A 25,714-nucleotide genomic window follows, 5' to 3' on the forward strand; every position below is an offset into this window, starting at 1 on the left:
TCTTATTGATGGTGTCTTTAGCCTTGCAGAAGCTTTGTAGTTTCATGAGGTCCCACTTGTCAATTCTCGATCTTACAGCACAAGCCATTACTGTTCTATTCAGGAATTTTTCCCCTGTGCCCATATCTTCAAGGCTTTTCCCCACTTTCTCCTCTATAAGTTTCAGTGTCTCTGGTTTTATGTGAAGTTCCTTGATCCACTTAGACTTGACCTTAGTACAAGGAGATAGGAATGGATCGATTCGCATTCTTCTACATGTTAACAACCAGTTGTGCCAGCACCATTTGTTGAAAATGCTGTCTTTCTTCCACTGGATGTTTTTAGCTCCCTTGTCGAAGATCAAGTGACCGTAGGTGTGTGGGTTCATTTCTGGGTCTTCAATTCTATTCCATTGGTCTATTTGTCTGTCACTATACCAGTACCATGCAGTTTTTATCACAATTGCTCTGTAGTAGAGCTTTAGGTCTGGCATGGTGATTCCACCAGAGGTTCTTTTATCCTTGAGAAGAGTTTTTGCTATCCTAGGTTTTTTGTTATTCCAGATGAATTTGCAGATTGCACTTTCTAATTCGTTGAAGAATTGATTTGGAATTTTGATGGGGATTGCATTGAATCTGTAGATTGCTTTTGGCAAGATAGCCATTTTTACAATGTTGATCCTGCCAATCCATGAGCATGGGAGATCTTTCCATCTTCTGAGATCTTCTATAATTTCTTTCTTCAGAGACTTGAAGTTTTTATTATACAGATCTTTCACTTCCTTAGTTAGAGTCACGCCAAGATATTTTATATTATTTGTGACTATTGAGAAGGGTGTTGTTTCCCTAATTTCTTTCTCAGCCTGTTTATTCTTTGTGTAGAGAAAGGCCATTGATTTGTTTGAGTTAATTTTATATCCAGCTACTTCACCGAAGCTGTTTATCAGGCTTAGGAGTTCTCTGGTGGAATTTTTAGGGTCACTTATATATACTATCATATCATCTGCAAAGAGTGATATTTTGACTTCATCTTTTCCAATTTGTATCCCTTTGATCTCCTTTTGTTGTTGAATTGCTCTGGCTAGGACTTCAAGTACAATGTTGAATAGGTATGGAGAAAGTGGACAGCCTTGTCTAGTCCCTGATTTTAGAGGGATTGCTTCAAGCTTCTCACCATTTACTTTGATGTTGGCTACTGGTTTGCTGTAGATTGCTTTTATCATGTTTAGGTATGGGCCTTGAATTCCTGATCTTTCCAAGACTTTTATCATGAATGGGTGTTGGATCTTGTCAAATGCTTTTTCCGCATCTAACGAGATGACCATGTGGTTTTTGTGTTTGAGTTTGTTTATATACTGGATTACGTTGATGGATTTCTGTATATTGAACCATCCCTGCATCCCTGGGATGAAACCTACTTGGTCAGGATGGATGATTGTTTTGATGTGTTCTTGGATTCGGTTAGCAAGAACTTTATTGAGGATTTTTGCATCAATATTCATAAGGGATATTGGTCTGAAGTTTTCTATCTTTGTTGGGTCTTTTTGTGGTTTAGGTATCAGAGTAATTGTGGCTTCATAGAATGAGTTGGGTAGAGTACCTTCTGTTTCTATTTTGTGGAATAGTTTGTGAAGAACTGGGATTAGATCTTCTTTGAGGGTCTGATAGAACTCTGCACTAAACCCATCTGGTCCTGGGCTTTTTTTAGTTGGGAGACTATTAATGACTGCTTTTATTTCTTTGGGGGATATAGGGCTGTTTAGATCATTAACCTGATCTTGATTCAACTTTGGTACCTGGTATCTGTCTAGGAACTTCTCCATTTCATCCAGGTTCTTCAGTTTTGTTGAGTATAGCCTTTGGTAGAAGGATCTGATGGTGTTTTGGCTGTCTTCAGGATCTGTTGTTATGTCTCCTTTTTCATTTCTGATTTGTTAATTAGGATGCTTTCCCTGTGCCCTCTAGTGAGTCTGGCTAAGGGTTTATCTATCTTGTTGATTTTCTCAAAGAACCAGCTCCTTGATTGGTTGATTCTTTGAATAGTTTTTCTTGTTTCCACTTGGTTGATTTCGCCCCTGAGTTTGATTATTTCCTGCCGTCTACTCCTCTTGGGTGAATTTGCTTCCTTTTGTTCTAGTGCTTTTAGGTATGTTGTCAAGCTGCTAATGTGTGAAGAGAGATCTAGTTTCCTTTTGGAGGCACTCAGAGCTATGAGTTTCCTCTTTGAAATGCTTTCATTGTGTCCCATAAGTTTGGGTATGTTGTGGCTTCATTTACATTGAACTCTAAAAAGTCCTTAATTTCTTTCTTTATTCCTTCCTTGACCAAGGTATCATTGAGAAGAGTGTTGTTCAGTTTCCACGTGAAGGTTGGCTTTCTATTATTTATTTTGTTATTGAAGATCAGCCTTAGTCCATGGTGATCTGATAGGATGCATGGGACAATTTCAATATTTTTGTATCTGTTGAGGCCTGTTTTGTGACCAATTATGTGGTCAATTTTGGAGATGGTACCATGAGGTGCTGAGAAGAAGGTATATCCTTTTGTTTTAGGATAGAATGTTCTGTAGATATCTGCCAGATCCATTTGATTCATTTTTTCTCTTAGTTTCTCTGTGTCCCTGTTTAGTTTCTGTTTCCATGATCTGTCCATTGGTGAAAGTGGTGTGTTGAAGTCTCCCACTATTATTGTATGAGGTGCAATGTGTGCTTTGAGATTTACTAAAGTTTCTTTAATGAATGTGGCTGCCTTTGTATTTGGAGCATAGATATTCAGGATTGATAGTTCCTCTTGGAGGATTTTACCTTTGATGAGTATGAAGTGTCCCTCCCTGTCTTTTTTAATGACTTTGGGTTGGAAGTCAATCTTATCAGATATTAGAATCGCTACTCCAGCTTGTTTCTTCATACCATTTGCTTGGAAAATTGTTTTCCAGCCTTTCATTCTGAGGTAGTGTCTATCTTTTTCTCTGAGATGAGTTTCCTGTAAGCAGCAAAATGTTGGGTCTTGTTTGTGTAGCCAGTTTGTTATTCTATGTCTTTTTATCGGGGAGTTGAGTCCATTGATATTAAGAGATATTAAGTAAAAGTAATTGTTGTTTCCTGTTATTTTTGTTGTTAAAGTTGGCATTCTGTTCTTGTGGCTGTCTTCTTTTAGGTTTGTTGAGGGATTACCTTCTTGTTGTTTCTAGGGCGTGGTTCCTGTCCTTGTATTGGTTTTTTTCCTGTTATTATCCTTTGAAGGGCTGGATTCGTGGAGAGATAATGTGTGAATTTGGTTTTGTCCTGGAATACTTTGGTTTCTCCATCTATGTTATTTGAGAGTTTGGCTGGGTATAGTAGCCTGGGCTGGAATTTGTGTTCTTTTAGTGTCTGTATAACATCCGTCCAGGACCTTCTGGCTTTCATAGTCTCTGGTGAAAAATCTGGTGTAATTCTGATAGGCTTGCCTTTATGTTACTTGGCCTTTTTCTCTTACTGCTTTTAGTATTCTATCTTTATTTAGAGCATTTGTTGTTCTGATTATTATGTGTCGGGAGGTATTTCTTTTCTGGTCCAGTCTATTTGGAGTTCTGTAGGCTTCTTGTATGTTCATGGGCATCTCTTTCTTTAGATTTGGGAAGTTTTCTTCTATAATTTTGTTGAAGATGTTTGCTGGTCCTTTGAGTTGAAAATCTTCATTCTCATCCACTCCTATTATCTGTAGGTTTGGTCTTCTCATTGTGTCCTGTATTTCTTGGATGTTTTGAGTTAGGATGTTTTTGCATTTTACATTTTCCTTGATTGTTGTGCCGATGTTCTCTATGGAATCTTCTGCACCTGAGATTCTCTCTTCCATCTCTTGTATTCTGTTGCTGATGCTGGTATCTATGGTTCCAGATTTCTTTCCTAGGGTTTCTATCTCCAGTGTTGCCTCATTTTGGGTTTTCTTTATTGTGTCTACTTCCCTTTTTAGGTCTAGTATGGTTTTGTTCATTTCCATCATCTATTTGGATGTGTTTTCCTGTTTTTCATTAAGGACTTCTACCTGTTTGAATCGGTTATCCTGCTTTTCTTTAAGGATTTGTAACTCTTTAGCCTTGTTCTCCTGCAATTCTTTAAGGGATTTTTTGATTCCTCTTTATTGTCTTCTACCTGTTTACCAGTGTTCCTTTGTATTTCTTTAAGTGTGTTATTAAAGTCCTTCTTGAAGTCCTCTACCATCATCAGGAGATATGCTTTTAAATCCGTGTCTAGCTTTTCCGGTGTGTTGGGGTGCCCTGGACTGGGCGAAGTGGGAGTGCTGGGTTCTGATGATGGTGAGTGGTCTTGGTTTCTGTTAGTAAGATTATTACGTTTACCTTTCGCCATCTGGTAATCTCTGGGGTTAGTTGTTGTCGTTGTCACTGTTTAAAGATTGGAGCAGAAGCTGTGTTCCACTCACCAGCAGTCTCAAAATCCTGTTGCGGGTGTCGTGGGTTGCTGGCAGTACCCGGTGCTGGTCCAGCCGGAAGAGGCCTGTGGTCCTACTCAGGCTGGTTTTCTGCTTCCCTAACTAATGCAGTCTCAGGTCCCGCACGCAATTGGATTGGAGCAGAAGCTGTGTTCCCCTCTCCAGAAGTCTTAAGATCCTGTGACGGGTGTTGTGGGTAGCTGGCGAGTGTCAGCCGACCCTGCGCCCTATCTATCCTGGTGCTTTTCTGACTGGAAGAGGCTTGTGGCCCTATGTAGGCCGGATTTCTCCCTCCCCAACCAAAGCAGTCTCAGGTCCCGCATGATTGGACTGGAGCAGAAGCTGTGTTCCACTCACCAGAAGTCTCAAAATCCTGTGGTGGGGGTCGTGGGTAGCTGGTGGGTGTCAGCCGACCCTGCGCTCTAGCTACCTCGGTGCTGATCCGGCTGGATGAGGCCTGTGGCCCTACTCAGGCCGGTTTCTGCTTCCCTAACTAATGCAGTCTCAGGTCCCGAGCGCCATTGGATTGGAGCAGAAGCTGTGTTCCACTCACCAGAAGTCTTAATTTCCTGTGGCGGGTGTTGTGTGTAGTTGGCGAGTGTCAGCCGACCCTGCGCCCTCGCTACCCCGGTGCTTTTCTCAACATTTTATTTCTTTGAGAAATAATTATATAGAAATGTAATATAAAGGCTTCAAATGAATTATGAAAGAAATAAATGAATTTGTTCTTATAGTAACAAAGAATTCTAAGTTATGTATAGTGCATCAAAATAGTGCCCTTATATTTTACCATCGTTCGGGTCTCACTATGGGTCTTCACACAGATCCCTGTAGAGATGATTATATGAGACCTTTATTTTTTCATGGTAGCACGAAGAATAACACAAGGATTAATTTTTGTATTTGAGTATTTAGTATCTCTGTTTATATTCTGTCCTCCTCAGGAATGTACAAAGTAAGGTTAATACTGTCATGATGAAGTAAGGAGCAGGCCGTTTAGAGCAGTTGATGGACCAGGTCAAGGTGATAGCAAGTTCACTCAGCTGTAAGTTGTCTGACATACATCTTTGTCTCATTGCCGTTCTCTTACAGCCATTGACTATTCTCACATTAAATTTATTTCTTCTTCAATTATAGTATTTTTGCAAGGTCTTTTGAGATAGGGCATGCCACTATCCCTGGCTTGCCTGTTTAGCTTGTTTGGATGGCTCATAGAAATCATCCTGTTTCAGCTTCACAAATGTGAGAATTTACCTTTCAAAGCACACGCACAGGCACACGCACACGCACACGCACACACACACACATTGAGATCGTAATTAGAAGAGGAGTCTGTGATGCTTTAAGAAGGTTATGTGCTAGCTGGGCGAGGTGGCACATGCCTTTAATCCCAGCACTCGGGAGGCAGAGGCAGGCGGATTTCTGAGTTTGAGGCCAGCCTGGTCTACAAAGTGAGTTCCAGGATAGCCAGGGCTATACAGAGAAACCCTGTCTCGAAAACCAAAAAAAAAAAAAAAAAAAAAAAAAAAACCCAAAAAAAGAAGAAGAAGGAGGAGAAGGAAGAGGAAGAGGAAGAGGAGGAGGAGGAGGAGGAAGAGAAGGAAGAGAAGGAGAAGGAGAAGGAGAAGGAGAGGGAGAGGGAGAGGGAGAGGGAGAGGGAGAGGGAGAGGGAGAGGGAGAGGGAGAGGGAGAGGGAGAGGGAGAGGGAGAGGGAGAGGGAGAGGGAGAGGGAGAGGGAGAGGGAGAGGGAGAGGGAGAAGGAAGAAAAAGAAAGTTATACGCTACTGAATTTCAACACATTCAATTACATTGTGCAAGACTCACCAAAATTGGGCCTCTTAACATTTTCATCATGGATGGGGAGGGGCCCATGATGCCCTATCCTAACCCTCAAGGATTATTGACAATTAATAACTCTTGAGGGGTGTAGTTGTATTCAACATCTTTATCAGGGCATGAACTGACAAGTTGCTCTTGCTCCCTCCTACCCATGCTCATGAAAGCCACTCTAATTTCACTCAAAGGCCCACATATGGATTGCTGTCGATATGCAGGTGAGGACAGGTGAAATATAAGACTAGAGTTTGTTTTTGAGCAATGAAAAAGGAAGGTGGGGCTGAGAGTTTCAGAGAGAGAGAGAGAAAGGACAGAGGACAGACAGAAGGATGAATGAAGATGGATATAGAGGATGAACCAGATCCACATGGCTTAAAATAGCCACAGGTAGCTATGAATACCACAGAAGGGATAGAATAATGTAGGACAATTTGTACAATCTTGGTGGGCAGTTTGTATCAACATTAATTGGCTCTGAGATCATTGTGTGGGCATTTTGTGAGTTGAGAATTTACTGTTATAAATCTGATAGATAAATTACAAGCCTGTAGAGTTTTGATTTTACTTTGTTGCAGGGATTTGAGACAGCTAGTCACAGGGGGCAGATGGCTTGGCAATATCAGAGGCAAGCGAACCAGGAGAAGTTGGGTGGATGCTGCATGGGGACCATGGGGGAGCCCGGAGGAACACTGTGGCCAGAGAGTAGCCTGTGACAGAGTGGGTTCATTTTTCATAATTATAGACAATATCCATGCATAGAAAGAAAGTAGGAAGGAGATTTGTTAAGAAGAAAGCTTTCAGTGGGAGAAGATGGGTGATTAGAGAATGGGGATCGATGAAAATGGCTAAAATCCATTTGTATGACACTATAAAAAGGTAAAATACAAAATCTAGAACAAAATGTTTTTGAGAGCACTTTAAGTAGGTTTTTTTTGTTCTATTTTCTTCTTAGATTAAATAATTTGTGTTTATTCTTGGGAAAGTTCTCTTGTTTGTGTCAATTATTTACCATTTTTATTAGTTTTTCTTCATTTGTTTATTAATCCTTAACCTTAGTTATAAATGCTGTTTTTTGCTTAATTAGTTGAACCATTAGGAACTGATTTACTGAAAATTGTCCTAATTTGTTAATTAATTTAATATTTTATTTTTAGTCCATTTTTACATTCACTATGAAAATGATTGCTGACACCACTTTTGTTTTGCTCTTAATTCAAGAGTGCATATTAATTACAATTGATGACCTAACAATAGCACATCATAATTACTTACATTTCATAGTTGGCTGTGACATTCACATTTTATATTATATATTCTGTGAGTGTTGGTAAATGTAGAGTTGGGATAGGAAGTTGCTGATGATCTGTAACCTGGGTTTGGGAGCTGAAATAAATCCTGTCTCATTGAAGTTGCTTTCCGTTAGAATCTTTCACCACTGTAACAGAACTGTAACATGGTAACAGTATTTTGTAGAGTCCAGAAACCTCTTTGTACTCCATTCCTTTATGTCTTCCAAACCCAGGTGACTGCTGACCATTTTATCTTCTTAGTTTTGAGCTCATTGAACGTCCTAACTATAAGATGAGCATTAATATTCTGTATACAATAGCTAACGCTAGAAATTAATATGCCAGCAGTTACTTTTAAACCAGCTATTACCCAAATAAAAGACATGGAGACTTGTAGAATTGTAATAGCTTAAAAGTACTGGAGCTGGTCAGATATCAACTCTCTAAGCTCCAAACATATTACTTGCCAGATATTTCGATTGCACTGTTCCTGATCCTTCAGTCCAGCCCTCATGGATAAAAGTTCATGGTCCATATTATCCCATGGTAACTTCCTTCTTCCTCTTCTCCCCACTTTTTCTCTTGGTCCCTACCTAAGACCCCAGCTCAGGAACATTTGCCATACCTATCTCTGCTCTGCCTAGAGATAGCTCTGTTCTGTCAGCAACTTTTATTAGCCAATCAGGGTTAATTAGGGGGCAAGGTTTACACAAGAAAGGCTGGTGTGCATGAGAATCTGCTTGTGTTAGGGCAACCAGACCAGGAAATACAGAATTTAGCATTTGAATACATAGCAGCAGACCAAACCCCAACACATAATGTTGGAACTCAATAGCACATATATACTTCTTAAATCATCACAGACTCATCTTTTAATTAGGACCCACACCCTTGAGTTTGAGTGTGTGTGTGTGTGTGTGTGCATGTGTTTGTGTGTAGTTGGCATGTGCTTTGAAAGGTTGTACTTGATTTGAGCAAAAGTTAAGAAACCAGGTAGGATTGTTGCTGTTGCCAAAGATGCTTGCTGATAGGAACCTGCTGTAGCTGTTCTCTTGGAGGTTCTGCCAGCAAGTGACCAATGCAGATGTGGATGCTTGGAGCCAACTATCAGATTAAACTCAGGAACCCAAGTGGGGAAGCTGGTGGAAGGACTGGAGGCAAGGAGGAGGATTGGAACCACATAGGAAGAACAATGTTGGCTGGATGGACCACCCAATGCTCCTAGGGACTAAACCACCAACCAAGGAGTGTACAGGGAAGGATCCATGGCTCCAGATTTATATGTAACAAAAGATGGCCTTGTCTCACATCAGTGGGAGGGGAGGTACTTGGATGTGTAAAGGTTTGATGCTGGAGCAGTGGGGTGGGAGAGGGTGGGTAAGTGGGGGAGCAAAGGAGAAGGGAAAAGGGAAAATGTGGGAAGGGGGTATTGTGAAGGGTGTATTAGTCAGGGTTATCTAGAGTCACTTATGGGTAGTCTCTATATAGTAAAGGAATTTATTAATGACTTACAGTCTGCAGTCCAACTCCCAACAATAGTCAGTAGCAGCTGTGAATGGAAGTCCAAGGATCTAGCAGTTGTTCAGTCCCACATGGCAAGCAGGCAAAGGAGAGAGAGAGAGAGAGAGAGAGAGAGAGAGAGAGAGAGAGAGAGAGAGAGAGAGAGAGAGCCTTCCTTCTTCCAATGTCCTTATATGATCTCCAGCAGAAGGTGTATCCCAGATTAAAGGTGTGTGCCACAACACCTTTAATCTCAGATGACCTTGAACTCGGAAATCTCCCTGTCTTAATCTTCTGGAATCCATAGCCACTATGCGTCAAGATCTCCATACCAAGATCCAGGTCAGAAACTTCTCTCTCCCAGCCTCCAGATTAGGGTCACTGCCTTCCAATTCTGGATTGTAGTTCATTCCAGATATAATCAAGTTGACAGCTAGGAATAGCCACTACAATCCACCCCTTGTCAACTTGACACAAATAATATCTCATGTTCACATGAAACAATAACAAGGTTGTGAATACACCTAACATGATATAACTATTCCTGGTACAATTGCAAATGCATTTGTAAATTTACAATAGGGCAATGTCCCTTGGGAACATCCTTTTAGTGTCTCAACTTAAATACAAATTCATGTTAAAGAAATTGGAAAAAAGACAAATGTATTCGTTAGCAAAATAAGACAGAAACATTCATATTACTTTATAATCCTCATTGCTGCAACTGGTTACATGTCTTTAATTGGTATTTATAACTACCTTCCTCTAAAGGACATTAAAATGGAAAATATGTGTTTCCACAGGGAAAGAAAAAAGACAACTACTACTAAACGACCAGTGAACAAAGTGACCAAGAAACATGCCTAGTATCAATGACTCAAACAAGACAGGTTCTACTGCCTGCAGCCATGGGCTCCAGGCAGTGCATGGCGAGCACTGACCGAGGCAGGGGACCCCATGTTTCCGCAGTTTCCTCCACATGCACCTCTCTGTCTCCCCACTATCGTTCCATCTTCCTCTTACTCTGCCTTCCGCCATTCTTTTAACCTTTCCTCTCTTTCCCTTTTTCCTGACTACTCATTTGCATCCTCCTTTTCTTCTCTACTTCCTCTTCCTTAACATCTGCTCCTTCCACATACCATCTACAAATCTACACTGGAGAAACCAGAAAGCTCCCAGCCTCAGGAGGCAGATCGTGTGTGGTAAAACTGGGCTCCATCAACACTGGTATGGCTGAGGAGCTCCACACGTTCCTCCAGTCACCCCTTCCAGGCCTTACCTCTCTGGCACTGTAGTCAGCACACCTCCCAAGCCCACAAAGAGGGGAGTCCAACACAAGGGGTAAAAGGGAATGGGAGATATCATTTGAGGTAAAAACGAATGGAATGATTAATTAAAAACAAAGAAACCAGGTAGGGTGGGTTGATCTACTTTGTGCAGGAAGTCAAACTGTCTGTGGGAATACTAGCCCATATATTCTCCATTTGGCTGAAATTTGGTTTTGTTTCTTTAGCAGTTGTTTTTCAACTTTGGCTAGAGTGAAGGGCAGAAATATACTTCATTGTGTGGGTTAGGGAAATCTTGTTTTGATTCTGCCAATCTAAGGCTGCCTCAGATTTCCCAGCCACATGATTTGTTTTATTTCAGTCTAAATCTTGTGCCCTGATCTATATGTACTTCGTGGCAACTTCTCCTTGTCTCTCCCCATGGTTTCTCTAAACCTTCTCTTCCTTCTTCTCTTCCATCTTCTCATCCCTCTCCCTCTCCCCTTCCTTTTCCCCTCCTCTCCATCCCCTCTTCTTCTTTCCCCCCTTCTCTCTTTCAGACTCCCTGATTGGGCTTAAATATCCTTCCTCCTCTGCCCTCTCTTGCCCAGGCATAGGATGATCATCTCTTTATTAACCGATTAGAGATGATATAAAGCAAGTTTTACATAACATTGAGATTGGAGATGCTTGATCGTGTCAGTGTTTGGACTGCAAACATGTCTGGACATAAAAAGCAGCATCTACAAGAACAAGCCTGAACAATTCATTTCTTTTACCTATGTGTGCTGTATTTGTAGATATTAACTTGGAGGAAAGCTGGATAGGTTGAGTTACTATTGTTATTAAAAACAAAATGTTCAATACTTGAGAACAGATAGATCAGCATTGAAAAAGACACATCATGAGTGATGTAGTCTTTTAACACACATTTCAAAGGCAGAAGATAAACTTCTGGCATTTGTGTGTATAATTTGTGAAATTATAGCCAAGTATAATTTTACAAGCAACTGAAATATCCTATAAAATGAATAGCAACATTATGAATATATTTTGCATTCCTTTCTTGAATATATTGTGAACCTTAACTTCATTTGATATTTTGTTAGAATATATACAGCTTTTTACTTTCATTACTATTAATGTATCAGAGCCCCAAAGTTTATTAGGACCTTAGCACAACTGACTCTATGATGGAAGTATCATTCAGGCTGTAAAATTCGGCATGTATACAGTACTACCTGCCAAAACTAAAGCAACAGCCTAATCCATCAGTGTATAGAGTTCCGGGAATGTCTCAAAATGTACCAACCTTGGTTTTCAGCTTTTGTAGTTACACATCTGTCTAACTGCTCTTGTTAACTGAAGTTTATCATCTTAGGACATGGTCTTTGTGCTTCAAAGCTCACCCTGAGAAATGCTTGGTGCCACACTGAGATACTGAATACCCAGTGTAGTCAGTGGCTGGCCAAAAAAGACTTTCCATTGGCTTAAACACACATTTTAACTGTCTTCTCTAGGGAATACCCCACACTATTAAGAAATCTTCTGTGAGATATTTGTCACACCAACTCACAAACAATCTATGATGTTTATAGCATCTTTATCTAAGCTTTACATTATTTTCTGTTTTCTCTCATTCTGAGAAATATATGGTAGTATCTCATTAAAGGTGTAACACACATATTTTTGACTTAGTCATATTACCCCAGGTTTAAAAATTCTATATGGTCACTGTATAAGATTTTTTTTTCATTCAGTTGTTCTTTCCATTGAGAGTAGTGGATATCAAATATGATATCCTCCTACGTTTTTGAGGTTTATATTTGCATAAAAAGGCATTAATAATGTTTCTAGCATAATTTTTCATGATACACTAATTTTACAAACATAAATACATTTAACACTATAATGGATAAATCCAATGTGATATCTTGATAGACTGGATTATTATATAGAAAAGAAGACAAACGAATTAACAGGACCTAACAGTAAGAGTGAACAACAAAACCATAACTTCAAGTGACAGTCACAGTGGGATATGTGTTATATGATTTCTCCAGTAATCAAAACAAGCCTGAGAAAAGTGCACAAAGTAATTTTATTCAGAAACATCAAGGGGTGAATAGGGAAATGAGGCAGCATGCTTCTGAAAATATTCTGACCTGGAGTTTTAATATGGGTGACTTTGCCCTGTACAGATTCTTCACAGAAATATGCTTGCAATTTCATCTTTTCTGTATTTTTATTTTACCTTATTAAAAGACAAAACACAAATCAATACATTTTAATGCCTTATATTAACTTTCTAAGCATTAAATCAAATTTTGATACTCTAAGTAATGAGGAGTTATTAAATTAGTTTTATGAATGGCAAAGGCAAACTTACTTTGTAAAGGATTTGTTGATATCCCCATTCACTTTTTCCACATGATTAAATTATTAATAATACAAAATTGATTTTTAAAAACTTCATAAAATTGTATCTTTGTTCAGCCAGTGGCAAGGCTCTGGAAGTAAAGGTGCTTGGTATAGAGCCCCAGGATCTAAGTTTTATTCCAGGACCCACACAATGGAAGAAGAGAACAGATTCTCCAAGATGTCCTCTGACCTCCTCACAAATGCTGTAACATATATACATACCCTCCCCCCACATACAAACACAGATACACAGATACACAGACACACACAGACAAACACACAGACACAGACACATACACACAGACACACAGAAAAAGAGAGAGAGAGGGAGAGGGAGAGTGAAAGGGAGGGAGAGGGAGAGGGAAAGGGAGAGGGAGAGGGAGAGGGAGAGGGAGAGGGAGGGGGAGGGGGAGGGGGAGGGGGAGGGGGAGGGGGAGGGGGAGGGGGAGAGGGAGAGGGAGAGAGAGAGAGAGAGAGAGAGAGAGAGAGAGAGAGAGAGAGAGAATAAAAAACAGAAACAAAAAAAAAATGAGAAAATTGATGCTACCTGGCATTTTTGTTGTCATGATGAGAAAATCAAATGACATTTTTGAAATTCTTTTGCTCTTTTGTGGGCTGATACTACAATTTGTCCTGACATCCATATGTTACTGGATTTAAATACAAAATTGATTTGCTACTCATTATCACTATATTTTGCCAAAATGGCCTCAGCTTCATAATCCTTCAGAAAAGAGAGCTTCCAGCTAGCCATGGCATTAGTAAGAACAATGTATATATTACTCTGGATTAACATTTCACATCCAACCTTTACTCTGCTCCAATAAAGTTCTTAGATGTTGTCGTAAAACTGTGTGGAGCTCTACTTCATGTAGTATAAGAGAGGAAATTATGGTAAGTGACTATAGGAAATGGATCTAGGAATGTGTCAACTAATGTATTAATTATATTTGGGAGGGACTGTAAAAACACATATTTGCCAGATCTAATTGTTGTCTCAGAGGCTTACTACTGAATAAGCTCATTTTTTTTTTTTAATTCTTTCTGAACTCTGGCTTTCTGGTTCAACTCAGCTCTTCTGGCCCACACTCATCTCCAAGCTGACTGATGACTGATTCAAACTGGCTCCTTTTGGCTTCTGACTGAACTGCTCTGCTTGGCCTCAAACTTAATCTGGCAACTGGTTCTAATCTTCTGGCTCCTCATGCTCTGGCTCCTTCTGTCTTTACCTGCAATCTTTCTCTAAAACTGTTTATCACAGGGTTGGGTTTATCCTAACTCTGATTCAGTCTGCCAAGTCTTTGTCTGATTCATCATTTTGTCTTCCCCTCAGTTAGGCATCACCTTCATACATGGCTGCCTCCTACAAACTAAGCTTTAGGGATTAAAGATGTGTACTCAGGGCATGTCTCTACTCTAGCTAGTGTGATTAAATGTGTGTCATTCCAGCCAGATCACACGGACCTAGAAGGTCTTTGGATATGATAACTTGTCAGAGCAGCCAAGTAGTTGGATTAAAATTCCTCTACAAGGAACAAAGTAGAGTCTTGGTTGTATTTTTATATTCAACATACGAGCTTGCAGCAACACTAACAGTTATCAAGATCAGCAAGTAAAATGTGGAATCATTTTATAGAAAATACAAAATTTATATTATATGAAGGAAAACATTAAATAAGAATATTTCATTTTTAGGATGTCTATATGAGTTTGGCAAGCAAATTATGCATGAGATTTTGACTCATTGTTTATATATTTAAATATTAATGTTGACACATGATTCTATTAACATTCTACCATATCAGCAGAAGTATATTCAAAGAACCTCAGGTTTTTAATCTCTTTCTTTTCATGAACAGGTATTTGGTTACCACACAAGCATGGGAACATGATGTGACTTGAAGTTCCCTGAGCAACACATTCTAATGGAGATATTTGTGGAAGGAGAGAGACAGAAAGAGAGGAGAAGAGAGAGGTAAGAGGAGACAGTCCTGTCTTCCATATGCTTTTTACTATTTTGTGGGTAAAAATAATTTCTGTTTCCTTTGTCCTTTGTCACCAGTAGCATTGGAAAGATCTAGGATATGCAATTAGAAGTAGAACAACTTCTAGAGTTCTTTTCACATTTACTGCTCACAGAAACTAAAGATACCAGACTCCTGGGAAACAGCTGAGACCCTGAAAATGCTATCCTGAAAGCCAATAAGGTGAGTTAAGATGAACAGAATGCAGATTATTGCTGTTGGAAACTGTGATGCTGCATAGATAGGGTGGAAGAGCAAAAAAGAAGGGTATCAATAACATTAACCTTACACTAGCATATATATCTGTGATTACACAAAATCAGGGCCAAACACCAAGCTATAGCTCAAGCAGGGGTAAAGGAATTACAGTAAAAAGTAAAGGAGTTACAATAAAAACAAGGGGGACAGTGACCATCCTGTTTCCCAGTCCCTATGCTAGTTTGAAGCATGGAGATAAAGATGGCATGCTGACTGTTTTGTAAGAGTGAACCAGTTGACATGGCTTTGTCTCAGAAGATTGCTGTCTTAGTCAGGGTTTCTATTCCTGCATAAACATCATGACAAAGAAGCAAGTTGAGAAGGAAAGGGTTCATTCAGCTTACACTTCCATATTCCTCTTCATCACCAAAGGAAATCAGGACTGGAACTCAAGCAGGTCAGGAATCAGGAGCTGATTCAGAGGCTATGGACAGTATGTGACTTGCTGGCTTGCTTCCCCTGGCTTGCTCACTTTGCTTTCTTATAGAATCCAAGACTACCAACCCAGGGATGGCACCATCCACAATGTGCCCTCCCACCCTTTTTGATCACTAATTGAGACACTGAATTACAGCTAGATCTCATAGAGGCATTTCCTCAAGGGAGGTTCCTTTCTCTGTGTTAACTCCAACTTGTGTCAAGTTGACACACAAAACCAACCAGTATACTTGCTGACCAGGGTTGGTGGCAGTCCTCAATACACTTAACTTACCTCACCATTCAACTAATTTCTCTTGATCTGTGAGGACAGAACTATAGTGGGAGAACATGACTCTGTCTACTTTTTAAAAAATGTGGTCTAGAAAATATCAGCAACCAATTTGTCATTTGGGGTGTTGGTAGACAGAGGTTTTTTTTTTCAGTCCTTCCTTTCTTTGGTTTGGTACTTTGCACACTCTTCGTTAGATTTTTTTTTTTTTTACTTATTCAATTTACATCCTGCTCACAGACCCATCCCAGTCACCACCTCTCACAGTCCTCCAACTGCCTCCTCATTTCATCTGAGTAGGTGGACCCTCTTGGGTATTCTCCTACCCTTATATTTCAGGGTCCTGTTAGGCTAGGCACTTCCTTTCCCATTGAGGACAGACAAGACAGAAGTATTGAACACACAGGCACAGCTTTTAGGATACCTCCCCACTCCAGTTATTTGGTGCCCACATGAAGGCCAAGATGAACATCTGCTACATATATGTGGGGATGGCTAGGTCCAGCTTGTATATGTTCTTTGGTTGGTGGTTCAGAATCTGAGAGCCTCAAGGGTCCAGGTTAATTGATTTTGTTGGTCTTTCTGTGTAGTTCTAGTCCCTTCAGGGTCACAAGCTTTCCTCCTATTCTTCCATAAGAGTCCCTAAGCTTCATCCACTGTTTGGCAATGGGTACCTGTATCTTTCTGAGTTAGCTGCTGGATGGAGCCTCTCAGAGGACAACTTGCTCCTGTCTGCAAGTGTGACAGGGTATTACTAATAATATTAGGGATTGTTGCTTGTCCATGGGTCTCAAGTTGGGCTCATTATTGGTTGGCCATTCCCTCAGTCTCTGCTCTGTTCCCTGTGTCTGCATTTCTTGTAGACAGGATAAATTTTGGGTTGAAAGTATTTTGGGTGGTTGGTGTCTTTATCACTCTATTGGGGTTCCTGCCTGGCTATAGAAAGTGGCCTATTCAGGTTCCATAGCCCCAACGTAGTGTGCAGCAGCTAAGGTCACTTCCATTGATTCTTGGGCACCTCCCTTATTCCAGGTCTCTGTCTTGTCCTGGAGTTATCTTCTACCTCCTCAACCTTGTCAGTTGCAGATTCTCATTCATTTTCATGGCAATCTAGCCATCTCTCCTGTTCTTTTCTACAAGATCCTGATTCCCCTATTCTTCTTCCTGTTTCCTGTCCCTCCCAGATTTCTTCCTCCATCTGCCTCTTATAACTAGTTTATTCCCCCTTCTAAGTGATATTCAAGCTTTTACTTAGACCTTCCTTCTTGTTTATCTTCTTTTGGTCTATGGATTGTATCATAGTATCTACATTTTATTGCTAATATCCTCTTGCTCCATATCCTTGCCAGCATGTGCAATCTCTTGAGTTGTTGGGCTCAGCAATTCTGATGGGTGTTAGTTGGAACCTCAGAGATGTTTTGATTTGCATTTCACTGATGACTAAGGACTTTGGATATTTTTATTTTATTTTTTACATTTTATATTCCATTCCTCAGTCCCCATCCACACTCTGACTGTTCCACATCCCACACTTCCTCCCCACTCCACCCCATCTCTACGTGGATGCTCCCATCCCCCCACCCCACCTGACATCTAAACTCCCTGGCACCTCCAGGCTCTTGAGGGTTAGGTGCATTATCTCTGAATGAACACAGATCTGGAAGTCCTTTATTGTATGTATGTGGGGAGGGGGGCTCATATCAGGTGGTATATGGTATTTGTTTGGTGGTCCAATGTTTGAGAGAGATCGAGAGTCCAGATTAATTGAGACTTCTTGTCCTCCTACAGGATTGCCCATCTCCTCAGCTTCTTTCAGCCTTCCCTAACTCAACAACAGGGGTCAGCTGCTTCTGTTCATTGGTTGGGTGCAAATATCTGTATCTGAAGAGTCAGATGAAGGACTGAATATTTTGAAAGTGTTTCTCTGATATTCAAGATTCCTGTGTTGAGAATTCCCAGTTTAGTTCAGTACCCCATTTTTTAATTGGCACTTATTTTTAGAGAAATCATTTAGAAGAAAACAGTAGGTCATGTAAATTCCTCAGGTTATCAGAAATTACAAAGTGAAAGATGAAGGAAGAGCTCAGCAAGTTTGAAAGTTTGTGTGTATGAAGCCAAGTCCGGGCATGGCAGATGTACATTAGAGGGTGCTGTGGGGTTCCTGATTGTCCCTGCTGCTTGTTTGGTAATCCCTGAATAATTATTCATCAACTCCCCAAGATGTGATTCTCAGGAAATGAAGAAGACACTCAATTAAAGATATTAATATGGGTCAAAAAGGGGATTTGAGAAAATTACAAAATAATTTACTCTCGTATGGAGTTAGTTTTAATTAGTTTGATTCACAAAAAACCATTAGTTTCTTCTTTGACCTCATTGTTCATTTATTCTTATTGGTTCCCATGTTTATATGTCTCATTTATAAAATTCAAATAATTGTTTCACTAAAATTCTTTAAAGGACTTGTTTACAGAATCAGGAAAGGGAACTGAGGTTTTTCCTGTGTCATTGGTTGTAAAGCTGAAAAGAGAATAGAGTAATAAATATATGGCAGTTACACTAAGTCGACATTAAACTGCAAACATCTGTTCTCTCTGTGTCTCTCTTTCTTTACCTCTGTCTGGCTCTGGCTTTCTGTATCTCTCTTTGTCTTTGTATCTCTTTGTTTCTGCCTCTATGTCTGTCTTTCTCTCTCTCTCTCTTCTCTTCTCTCCTCTTCTCTCTCTCTCTTCTCTCCTCTTCTCTCTCTCTCTTTTTTCCTCTTCTCTCTCTCTCTCTCTCTCTCTTTCTCTCTCTCTCTCATACACACACACACACACTCACATTGTAACAATAGTGAAATAGAAAATGTCTGCGATTTAATTAGAGTAAGAGGGGTAAATGAGAAGGTTTGTAGGAAGAAGAGCGATAAATGATGTAGTTATATAATAATCTCAAAAATATAAAAGTATAAAAAATCTTTTATTTATATATTTCTTTTGCTTACTTGACTCTTACTTAAAAATACAGCTCTGTTTGGTGAGATATGATTTTCATTTAATAGTTTTCTATGACCTGCTTTCCTAAATTCTATGAACATCTACTGCCTGATGATAAATTGCATGGCCAGTTCACTTTAATGTCTCATGTCACTGATTTAATATTTAACCCTGGAAATGTCTGTTGTAGCCAAAGACCCACAATAAGGCTAGAAGAAGAACTTGGCTTTACAAGACTTTAGGGTGAATTTCAAAATCAGTTCCTAATTGCCCATAGACTCTGCCAAAACGTCCAGAGGCTTCCAAACAGCACATGATGTCATATCTCATCTGTTTCACCTCATTTTAGCCATCTGGTTGCTGCAATAATTTTCATTGTTGCAGTTCATCTGGAACAGCAGTCTTAACTGAATGTGTATGGAAGAGTATGAATGGTGCCGGATGCTGATGAAACTGTCTCTGCATTCCTGAGAACCCATCAGTGCCTCCATACTGCGATAAGCTGACCTTCACACCCAGATTATATCCATTCTAAGCATATTTCCTCCCTTATGAAACTGTTACGGATGTTGCCAACACTCAAAGGGGCTCATTTCTTTATACAGTATATCAGTTTTCTCCCTTAAAACATGCTATCATATAATAATGCATTACTGTCTGCCTTAGAATCTCTACTAGTTTTGACATCTGTGACTATTTGATAAACTTTTTTACATGCTTCTACTCACACTCCAAATGCTTTTTGAAAATAAAAGCAAGAAATAACAACTTGGAGAGCTGTGTGTCCTCTGGGATCAAGGCTGAATTCTGAAGATCATGTTTGTCAAAATTTCACCCACAATATGCTAATGGACACCTCTGACTATAAATAGTTACAAAATAGATTAGTAGTTAAATTTCTTTTCTCTGAAACTAAGTTCTTTAAGAAGATATTTAAGTTGTGAAGGTTAAGTATAGTGTCCTGGAACTAGGAGCCTTGCTCCAAGCCTGGGAATCTGAACAGCAGCCAAGTTGCTGAGAAACAACCTTGTCTGCCTGGTTGTCTTAAAGCATGTGTTTTAGAATTAATGTTGTTACTCTTTGTAAAAGACAGTGACTAAATTTACTGTCCAGTTAAAAATCGCCCCCCTGGGTAAAATAGATAATTCGTTCACTATGTTGAAGCTGCTGCATAGGCGACCAATGGTCTTGTATGGAAATATGAAGTTCTAGAAAAAGTTCAAATATAGTTCAATTATCAAAACTGGATTAGAGATCCACCTAAGAGGAAATAGAAGTGCCCATAAACCAATGGAAATTTGCAAAAAATAAGTAGGAACCCCAAAAGAAGGTGTGAAAATACAGTAGAGAAGAAAGCATTAGGAGCCAATTCACACCAGACAACTATATTATCTTTAGATTATATCTAGAAAAATGTTAATAATTCTACCATTGCTTTAAATTTCTGTATGGATTTACCCTGAGTAGGGTATGTATGGAAGTTTGAATAAAAAATGCCCCACATAGGGTCATAGGGAGTGGTACTATTAGAAGGTGTTGCCTTGTTGGAGTAAGTGTGGCTTTGTTGCAGGAAGTGTGTGACTGGAAACTAGCTTTGAGGTTTCAGATGTTCAAGCTAGGACCAGTTTTTCCTTGCTTCCCGCTGCTTGCTAATCCAGATATATAACTCTCAGCTCCCTCTTCAGCCTCATGTCTGCCTCTGGGCTTCTGTGTTTCCTGCCATGATGATAATGGACTAAACTAGTCATAGCAATACAAACCTTATCTAGAACAACATGCAAATCATATACTTTGCCAGTGATAAGAGATGTAAAAATTCTCCAAAGGAAAAGAAAGTGATGAAAAATCATTATGTGCTTATTAAAAAGTGAAATATGGACCCAGTGGAAGTAAGGGAGGATTAAAAGCAAATTACATGATAATTTAGAGATTCCACAGTATTTAATATTTTGACACTTTCAGATGATGATATAATTGGAAGGGGCATGGAAAAGAAGGGAATGAAAGGGGAAAGAGAAAGGATAGAGGGAGGCATGAAGAGAACAGGAGAATGAGCACCTCAATAACTTGAGTAGAATAAAGAACTCTGGGGAGCCCCTGCAATAACAGCTACACTAATGATCCCCTGCACAGTTTCCACTTCTAGTTATTAACTTCTCCCTTCTATCAAGGAGCTTCTGACTATGGCTTCAACCTGTCTATCACTGAGCAATGACAGCATAATACAGCTTCTATTTCATGGTATCTTCTTTGAAGCATTATGTATGTTGAAAGCTTATCTTTCCTCTTGATCACCACCATTGGCTGTGTTAGGCGACACAACACTTCAAGTGTCTTACCTTCAAAGTTTATTGTAGTCCAACTTGAGGAGGCCCTGGTTGCTTCTGATGAATGCTATTCTTTGTCAAAACTGATAACTTTAGTAATTTATAAACCAAGCAGGGTTTGGATTAAGTCTTTCTTATGATTTTCTGTTATATTTTCATACTATTTACTTGTGATGAATGGTGACATTCTGAACTCCAAAATATGTGCTTCCTTCTTTCATGATCACTTGTAAGGATTTCATAAAAATTTTAGATAATATTACCTGACTCTGAAATATATAACAATGGCCAACTATTGCCCCTGTGTTTTCTCTACTGCAGTCTAGTTCATTTTCCATTTTGCTCAAGACATGGAACTTTACTTAATGTTCCTCTTCCTCCGGTAGTTCAAGAACTCTTTGCAAATGACTTTCCCTTTCCAAACTCCACAATACATTCTTCAATATTAAAGTAACTACACAGATGCTTGAAATGAAAAGCTTCCTATATTTTGTTCAGGTGTTCTCAGCTGATTGCCTCCTTTACACTGTTCAGCAGTCTTCATCTAAGGATGCTGCTGTTGATAATCATCTGGATCTTCCAGCACCAATTAACAATCCAAACTCTTCCCCATAGCAATGTACACAGGCCAACCTGATCCATGTAATTACTCATTAAAACTCTCTTTCTAGGTGATTATAGGTTGTATTGAGATGACAGTAAAAATTATTCAGCATATCTGTATATCACTGAGCCTATATAAACACATCACTCAAATGTCACAGTTTGATTTAATGTTTATTAAGTTACATAGTCAGATTGAGTGCTGACAAATGTACAATGACATCAGCTCTTCCCAAGTACTCATAGAGAAAGGTTTCGCTAACAAAGAGTCTTAGTTCCTCTTAGTCTTCTGTTTAATCTGACACCTGACAATTTCTATTAGTTCCATGGCCATCATATGTTTCTTTTTCCAGAACATACACAAGTGGTTTCATGAAGCATTGATGTCTTTCACTTAGTAATTAGCTTTTAGTTTCCCTCCTGTGTATTCACAGGTTGACATTTAAATTATATTTATGCAGAATAAAATATTTTCTAAATGCATCACATGGCATGTGTCCACTCACATAAGAATGATTTAATTGCTTCTAATCATTTTTTTCAATTATTAACAGAAACTTAGCATAAGAACATAGTTTTGTGTAAATGTAAGGTTTCGTCTTCTTTAGATAATTAAAAAATCAGGAATTTCTTGATGGAACAGTAAGAGGATACTTAAATTACTTTCAAAGTTGTCTATGCTATTGCATTCTTACCCCTAATAAATAAGAATTTCTGTTACTGGATATCGTCACAAAAATGTAATAAATCTGTTACAGTAAGTGTTGTATATTTTTGACAATTTTAATCTGTATATAACAACATTTTTTTTAGTTTGTTAATTTATGTTCTCTTCATGACAGGGTTTCTCTAAATAGTCATGGCTGTCCTTCAACTTGCTCTATAGACTAAGCTGGACTGGAGCTCAAAGATCTACCTGCCTCTGCCTCCTGAATGTTGGGATTAAAGGCATGAACCACCACTGCCTGACAATATCTAATATTTTTAAAGTCATAATTTTCTAATGACATATAATGTTGAAAATCTTTTCTTCCTCTATGTCATCTTTCATAATAGGAAATAGGAATTTCAGTAGTTTATATAAACCAATTATGTTTAAGACAGTTCAGATGAAAATTCATACCAGTTTGAACAAAAAGGATATCGTTCAAAAAGGTGATACTTGGTTGTTATCTCAGTTGAAAATATCTATAGAAAAGGGAGAATTAAGGGACTGAAATAATTCTAGCATTTTTTCCCAATAATCATAGGATATGTATGCTTACAGGGTCTAAAGAAAAATTAATATATTTCACATTTTCCCCTTGGGGCAGCTGAAAACTAAAACTAAATTCTCCTTCCTTAATCCATGGTCATTTATCTAGTCTGTGTTTATTTTGATTACAGCATGATAAAAATAAAGTAAAAATGAATATTTAAGAGCTCCCAGAGATTAAACCACCAATGACTGAGTACATATTGAGCAACTCATGGCTCCAGCTGCATATGTAGCAGAGGATAGTCTTGTGGGGTATCAGTGGGAGGAGAGGTCCTGTGAAGGTTCAATGCTCCTGTGTAGGGGAATGCTGTGGCAGGGAGGCAGGAATCAGTGGGTGGGGGGAGCACCTTCATGGAAGCAGGGAGAGAGGGAATGTGATAGGTGTTTCCAGAAGAGAAACCAGGAAAGGGAATAACATATGAAATGTAAATAAAGAAAATATCCAATAACATTTTTTAAAAAAATTATAGTTTTAGGTTTCTAGTAGAAGTGTGAAGTCTTCACACTCGAGTTAATTTTCTCATAGTTAAACATAAAGTGAGATATTTATAAATGAAGAACATTGTGCAGTGCTGTGAGAGACTGTGCTTGTGAACCTCTAGGATCACACTAACACAATACACAAACTGAAAGTAGAGTTCCAGCAAGTTTGGCTTAACATAACAACCTTTTTCATTTCTTTCAATATAACCTCTCATTAGCATATTTACTGAAATTTGGGGCAGTAAAACCAAACTAGTCTTTGTGTATGCTAACATATTAACTGAAACTATCAGCTGATGGGCAAAGTTAATGAATCTCAGAAATTATGTAGCTTCTACGGTATAAAAAATCTTCCATGCCATATTTCCTGCATTATTTTAAGCATGCTAATAGTCAGAATGATACAAAAATTTGAATTTCTTAGAAGCATCAGATAAAATATTAAATTTCAATAATTATCACTACAGTATGCAACAAACTGGGGGTGTGGACTAAAAGAAATACACTGAATTAAGAGTGAAGCCTGGAAATCCAAAATCAATGTCAACATTGTGTGCCCTTTCACAGGGCAGTACTGGAAGGTTCTTTCTGGAGTCTTTTTAACTCCTGATGATTTATTGACATAATTATTTTCTATGGTTTGCTTCATCCCTTTGTCCCCAATGGTCACCTTCTCCTTTAGTTTTTTATTCACTTGCTCTTCTTCTAAAAGTGTCTGATTCTATGTCCAAATTTCCCCTGTTCATAAGGCCATATGACTAATAACTGAATAAGGTCCTTTCTAATAATAATATTTTACATTGATAAGGAAAAGACACTTCTTTTTTTACTAGGCATTTTCCTCATTTACATTTTCAATGCTATCCCAAAAGTCCCTCATACCCTCCCCACAACCCCCCTACCCACCCACTCCCACTTTTTGGCCCTGGCATTCCCCTGTACTGGGGCATATAAAGTTTGCAAGTCAAATGGGCGTCTCTTTCCAGTGATGGCCTACTAGGCCATCTTTTGATACATATGCAGCTAGAGTCAAGAGCTCCCGGGTACTGGTTAGTTCATAATGTTGTTCCACCTATAGGGCTGCAGATCCCTTTAGCTCCTTGGGTACTTTCTCTAGCTCCTCCATTGGGGCCCTTTGTTCTATCCAATAGCTGACTGTGAGCATCCACTTCTGTGTTTGCTAGGCCCCGGCATAGTCTCACAAGAGACAGCTATATCTGGGTACTTTCAGCAAAATCTTGCTAGTGAATGCAATGGTGTCAGCGTTTGGAAGCTGATTATGGGATGGATCCCTGGATATGGCAGTCTCTAGATGGTCCATCCTTTCGACTCAGCTCCAAATTTTGTAGTTGTAACTCCTTCCATGGGTGTTTTGTTCCCAATTCTAGGAAGGGGCACAGTGTCCACACTTTGGTCTTCGTTCTTCTTGAGTTTCATGTGTTTAGCAAATTGTATCTTATATATTGGGTATCCTAAGTTTCTTGACTAATATACACTTATCAGTGAGTACATATTGTGTGAGTTCCTTTGTGATTGGGTTGCCTCATCAGCATGATGCCCTCCAGGTCCAACCATTTGCCTAGGAATTTCATAAATTCATTCTTTTTAATAGCTGAGTAGTACTCCATTGTGTAAATGTACCACATTTTTTGTATCCATTCCTCTGTTGAGGGTCATCTGGGTTCTTTCCAGCTTCTGGCTATTATAAATAAGGCTGCTATGAACATAGTGGAGCATGTTTCTTTCTTACTAGTTGGAACATCTTCTGGATATATGCCCAGGAGAGGTATTGCGGGATCCTCCAGTAGTACCATGTCCAATTTTCTGAGAAACCACCAGACTGATTTCCAGAGTGGTTGTACAAGCTTGCAATCCCACCAAGAGTGGAGGAGTGTTCCTCTTTCTCCATATCCTCTCCAGCATCTGCTGTCACCTGAATTTTTGATCTTAGCCTTTCTGGCTGGTGTGAGATGGTATCTCAGGGTTGTTTTGATTTGCATTTCCCTGTTGATTAAGGATGCTGAACATTTTTCAGGTGTTTCTCAGCCATTCGGTATTCCTCAGGTGAGAATGCTTTGTTTAGCTCTGAGCCCCATTTTTTAATGCGGTTATTTGATTTTCTGGAGTCCACCTTCTTCAGTTCTTTATATCTATTGGATATTAGTCCTCTATCTGATTTAGGATAGGTAAAGATCCTTTCCCAATCTGTTGGTGGCCTTTATGTCTTATTGACAGTGTCCTTTGCCTTACAGAAGCTTTGCAGTTTCATGAGGTCCCATTTGTCAATTCTAGATCTTACAGTACAAGCCATTGCTGTTCTATTCAGGAATTTTTCCCCTGTGACAATATCTTCG

Source organism: Mus caroli, unplaced genomic scaffold (assembly GCF_978045245.1).
Source record: "Mus caroli unplaced genomic scaffold, Mus_caroli_1 scaffold_9, whole genome shotgun sequence".
Classification (NCBI taxonomy): domain Eukaryota; kingdom Metazoa; phylum Chordata; class Mammalia; order Rodentia; family Muridae; genus Mus; species Mus caroli.